We start from the raw sequence: 6,000 nt of genomic DNA on the forward strand, positions 1-6,000 counted from the left end.
GCAACACCAATAAGAGGATTTGGGGCTTCAAAAGTGGGAGAAAAAAGAGTTGAATAAGAAAGAAGTGAGGGCTATGTAGGTGTGGGAGAGTCTTTTGAGATTTTTAATTCACTACCACATCGGTCCTAATATCGACCAATGTAATATATGTTTCTTTTATTTTTTATTACATCACTTTTAACTAAATCGATGTAAAACATGGTTGTAAAAAAGGTCATTTTGCACTAATGTAATATATGATAAAAAAAATTTGTACCCTTAATATTGTTTTATTTGAAAAACATTTTTGTTAAGAAGTAGATTTTAAATTTAACTCTACCTCACAAAATCAACTTAATTAAGGTGATAAGAAGGTGTTTAATCAAGTACCATATGAGTAAATGATAAAATGAGAGTGAGAGAAAACTTGCAGAAAAATATTTTATGGAAAGTATGAGAATTGAATTATCTAACATAAATGAAATGTGCCTGAATATAAAAGGAAAATACAAGAAAAAAATATATATAAAAAGAAACCTAAAAAAAAACATAACAGAACATCTAACAAAAAATCATAACAGAAAATTGAAAGAAGATATATGTAAGGCCCACTTACACTGTTGCCTTAATTTTAGAGGACTACCCCAAAATTAGTTGGGTTAGGCGCTAGCCCAAAAGGGAAACCAGACCCTAAGTCTACCATAACACACTCTTCTCTTTTCATTTTCAGAAAAGATAGTTGTTTTGCTCTTCTATTCCAAGAACTGTGCTCTGCTAGGGTTTGCTCCTCCGTCCCGTTCAAGTCAGTTCAACTCCGTTTTTCCTACACGTAACTTAGTACTCTAACCATGAACCCTTTCTAAGTCATTTTCATGGTTTATGTTGGGACTCGCTGTAGTAAACTCAATCTTCCTTTTGTGCCACTATCTCCAGCTCTTAAATATGCTCTTGGAGCTGCTATGGTGGTGGGCTTAGGTGTCGTAGTAGTTTGCTAGCTCATTCTAAGTAAGGGAAGCTAGAACCCTTTTATTTGATGTGATTGTTGGTTGCTTTGCCTTTGTTTCATGATTCTTGAGCTTGTATGCTACTGTGGATGCATGGGATGGTTGGTATTATTGTTTGAGTATGAAAATATAGTTTTTGCAAGGAGAAACAGTGGCGAAGTCTGATACCCCCGCTCAAGTGAGTTTGTCTCGCCTAGGTGAGACTTGCAGAAGCAGACTAGGTTCGCACTCGAGCTCTCGCTTAGGCAGAGAGCTCTCGTTTGAGCGAAGTGACATCTCACACAGGCGAGAGGGGCTCGCCTAAGCGATATCGCGTGGGAGCCTTGCATGTCACTGCACTTTTAGTCCAGGCGAGGAACCTCACCCTTGGGCGAAGGGTGGTCTCGCTAAGGCGAGGGAGGGCTCGCCTAAGCGAGCGTGCGAAAACCTCCCAGAGCCCCTGTCGCAATCTCGCCTAAGCGAGAGTCTGCAGCTTGAGCGAGGGGACTCATCTCGCCTGAGCGAGGGCTTCTGGCTTGAGCGAGATCCACTGCAGGCCACACTGTCTGCTTCATTTGGTTGTTGTGGGTTGCTTGATTTATGATATACTCTATTTAATGCATGAGGCCTGTGAAATGCATGGTATAATTTGTGGTCATGAATTGGATTGATGTGAGTGTGTGATCTTGGCATGTGAAACAAATGAGATGGTTGGTAATCAAGTGGTGTGGTATTGGTATGAGATGAAGCCCTATACTCATGGATTGGAAATAACGAGTTGGTATGGACTCAACATGTGATGTGAATGAGGATTGGTTACGGATGTTGGTATGAGGTTCCTATGCATGATATATATATTACTTGGTTGTTTGAATACGATTGGTATGTGGTCAGTACGTAATTCCATGAGCCTCTAGGTGAGACCTCGTGGTAGTGCTTCAGTGGTTGGGACGTAGTTCCATGACCCCTGTTAGTGGAAGTTCATGATGGTGCCCCATCTATATAATTTAGTAAGGATTCAAGGTAAGGTTGCATCCTGACGCTCTAAGGAGTCGGTCAGTCTCACATAGAGCGGACTGACTCTTGTGGTGAGAGTAGCAGGAGACCCGAAACTCATTAAGAGCTAACCTTGTGCGTGGGGGATTTAAGACATTGTAACACTTGTAATACTTCACTCGGGGGTGAGCAGGATAATCCACCACAAGTGCAAACATCTGCTAAATCCGACTAGATTATATGTAATTCGGATGAGTCGTGTCGAGTCTTAGTGTATTGTTTGGAAGGTCATAACATGCTTGGATGATGTATGTATAATTGACTGTGAAAATGTATTTGATTGCATGATAAAACTACTTTTGGCTCTAGCTTACCCTTCTGTTGTTTGTTGTATGTCATATTTGTGTGGTTTTCCCCTTTTGCAATGATCATCAATTTATTGGTGTGAGCATATGCGAGAAACACCCATGATCAACAGAGAGGTGATGGTTACGCTGCGTAGCCCACCTGGGCTGGATTCTACTATTTTGGGCCTTATTTTAGGGCTATGGCCCATGTATTTGGTTTAGTGTGACATCGTTGTGTGCCTTGGATAATTGTAAGGAGTTATGTTTAAACTCCAAGATTGTGCTACTATATTATTTTGATGTGACGACGCTTCCTTTAATTACGTTTATTAATTAAATGGGGTGTTACAATATCAAAAATTTCTCTATCACCCTTTTCAAGGTGGACATGAAGATTATGTCACCGAAAAATTTGAGAGATCTGGAACTTGAGAAATCAAATTTTTTGTGTGCTTTTTTTAAATGTTCCAATCATATGAAAGGTAGTAATTTGAAAGTTGTACAATACATTAATTAACGATAGTAGTAGAAGAAGGAGAAACATTTTTTGATTATTGTAACAAGGCAAAAATAACTTCATATTACTCTTTAGAGAAACCAAAGAAGACATCACTTTTGTCATTCTTCAAAACAGAAAGATGAATGACAATAGATTAATCGGTGTCAATCATACCAGTAGAACTTAATTCTACAAAACGATTTGATTTCTAAGGTGATAAAAAAGAGGAGTAGAACTTGCATGATGAAACTACGAAGAGAAATTAAAGGCAAAAAGTGTTTAATGCAAGTGAGAGAAAACTTGCAAATAATTATTTTATTGAAAAGACGAGAATTGAGTTATCTACAAAAGTGAAATGTGTTTGAATGTAAAAGAAAAATACAAACAACATACTGTCATAACATAGAACAAAAATATTAAAGATACTCTATTAGTTTCTTTCATTATATATATATATATATATATATATATATATATATATATATATATATAAACTGTTATTCTCTTTTTTAACCAGTCAAATAGTTGAACATTTATCAAGTTGACTTACATTTTGAAAATACTTTTTCCCTTAACATTTATAAAAGTAATAAATATTTAGTTGTTATAATTTTTGTTTAATAATATATTTTTGAATTATTTTAAACTTTTGCATAAAAACTATTTAATTAATATTGAAAGAATTTGTACAAGTGTGATAGGTATAAGTGTGGGAAAGAATATATGGTATATCCATCAGACGTGAATAAATATAAATTTTTTGCTCATAGAAGAAGTAGTATAATGAAAGATCTTTTACCATAAGGAAGATCATGATGATACATCCATTTTGATTGTATGAGTGGTGGAAAAAAGGGAAACGAATAAAAATTGAGGGTTAAAGTAAGAATATATTTAGAAAAAAATGACGTCCGAGAATTTCTCACAGTACACTGCACCCCACTTTCTGCGCAGAGTAAATTAGACATTTATAAGGGCAATAAATATTGTGGGCAATAAGTTCTGGTTTATCTTCATGCATTGAACACCTCAAAAGCTCTACATATAGTGTCACCTTCTAATGCTTCACTCAACACAAACCAGATTGGTACAATATTATGCTGCCGTTTCTCTGCCTCATGATACGGTTGTGATGCATCCATCCGCCTCATAATTCTGGTTCTTCCCGCCACCAACTGCTTCTATTCTTTTCTTACTTATTCTCATATTTACTTCTACACCTTTTGCATACATGCCAATCTTTTTCATCGTTTTCTGCAATGTACTCATTTCTCAAATCGATAAAGCTCACACTAAACACACAAAAAACCCTTGTTGGTTTTACCCAGAACAGATTTTTACAGTTTGCTTTTACCAGCTTAATTCCCTCTTTTCAAATCTTAAGGAACATGACATCTCTTTGTGACTTTGTATGTTAATTCTAGGTTTTAAACGTCTTTCTGGGACCGCAGTTTTGACTGTAACAGTTTCTTGTTTTACCGAACCTGCAACTGCAATTGCAATTATGACCGTATTCACCGTGTTTTGTCTTCAAAAACGTAACAAAAAAATAAACTTTGAACACAATTTAGAACCTTTCTGGAGTTATATATATATATATATATATATATATATATATATATATATATATATATATATATATATATATATATGAAAGGACTTGCTAATTGCTGTCTACCTTTCTCGTTTTTGCTCTTTATAATTAGTCCGTTTAGTGCGTAATTGAGTTCACTTAGGTTGTGAAAATGATGTTTTCTTTATTTCTTCTTGAAAATGAACAGATTTAGAGGAGAGTTAGTGTTTGAGAAGATGCGCAAAAGAAAGAGTCGAGGGTCGGAATTGAAGGTGGCGAACAGGCCAACATCGCCGGTGTTTTCTTCGTCATCATCAGGTGAATGGCCGGAGTTTTCTTCCTCGTCGTCTTGTTCTTCGGTATCATACTCACCAAAGTTTGCGACCGAGGAAGAAGAGAAAGTGCATGGTGAAAATGGTGAAGAAACAAAGGCCATGGATCTGGTTGGTTGTCCTCGGTGCTTCATGTTCGTGATGCTATCAGAGGAGGATCCAAAGTGCCCTAAGTGCAAGAGCACAGTTTTTCTTGAGTTTTTCAAACATGAAAGCATCAAGACAGACAACTGAGTCGTGATGAGGACAATTTTTAGGAATTAAATAAAACCCTCATATGCTTCAGGATCTTTCCATGTTTATTTGTTTTGCCTATGTTGTTTAGTTGTAAATCTGAGTTTTATCTTCTTACCTGAAGACTAAATAAAGTTTATATCATGCTCTACTTTTCATCTTCTTCATACATTTTGTTTTTTGTTTCTAAAATTTCAAGAAGTAGAGTAGCATTAGGTATATCTCTACTATTTTTAATCCTTTCAAATACCAATGCAGTATTTTCCTAAACTTAGTTTAGTTAATAGGCTATTAACGCGGTATCTTTTTTTTCCTTTCCTTTAAATCACACTTAAGTTAGGCCAAGTTATAATATAAATAAAGAATGCTGAGAGTTTCATGTAGCAGTGCTCGAATTTGACTATATAATTTCATTGTTTGGCTAACAATTCATTTATTTTAAATAATTCAATAATTATCAAATCAATAAATATATTTTTTGCGGTTGTTGAAGATTTTTTTCTTCTTCTACATTGATTCAAAGTGAAATAAAATGAAATGACAAAAATATTATTCTTTGTTTGAATATTCATCATTTTTCTTTTATTTTTTTAATATAAAGAGAATTTTATTGATTGTGTATAAAATAATACTAAATATTTTAATTATGTGAGTTTACTTCTTCAGAAAAGTCTATTGATTTTGAATCACACTATGTCTAGTTGTAACATATGAAAAAATAATTTCTAAATTGTTTTACTCAATTTTTCTTTATTCATATCTTTGATAATTTATTAGGAAATTGTCAATTTTGAATTGTATCTTTTAAGTAGGATTTTTTATCTTCTTTTATCTTTAAAAATATAAATTAAGGAAAGTGCTATATATATATATATATATATATATATATATATATATATATATATATAATAAACGCGCATATTTTCTTTAGTTAGCATCCATGGCCGAATGGTTAAAGAGTGTGACTCCAATGGGACACTCTCTCCAAAACTCTACCATTTTTTTTTTCAAAAATGAAATTTTACTCTTTAAAACCATATCACATTTTTGATAAAAT

The 6,000-nt window shown here is 34.2% G+C and overlaps 1 long non-coding RNA gene across 1 annotated transcript; it reads left to right on the forward strand.

The window, feature by feature from the left end:
• Positions 1–3,886: 3,886 nt before the first annotated feature.
• On the forward strand, positions 3,887–5,094 carry LOC114186051 (uncharacterized). The gene is made up of 2 exons (XR_003604969.2): positions 3,887–3,962; positions 4,586–5,094. It is a non-coding gene; the product is annotated as an uncharacterized LOC114186051 (long non-coding RNA).
• The last annotated feature ends 906 nt before the right edge of the window (positions 5,095–6,000 follow it).

Source organism: Vigna unguiculata, chromosome 5 (assembly GCF_037176805.1).
Source record: "Vigna unguiculata cultivar grain cowpea cultivar isolate G323 ecotype 2 chromosome 5, ASM3717680v1, whole genome shotgun sequence".
In the NCBI taxonomy this organism is placed as follows: Eukaryota; Viridiplantae; Streptophyta; class Magnoliopsida; order Fabales; family Fabaceae; genus Vigna; species Vigna unguiculata.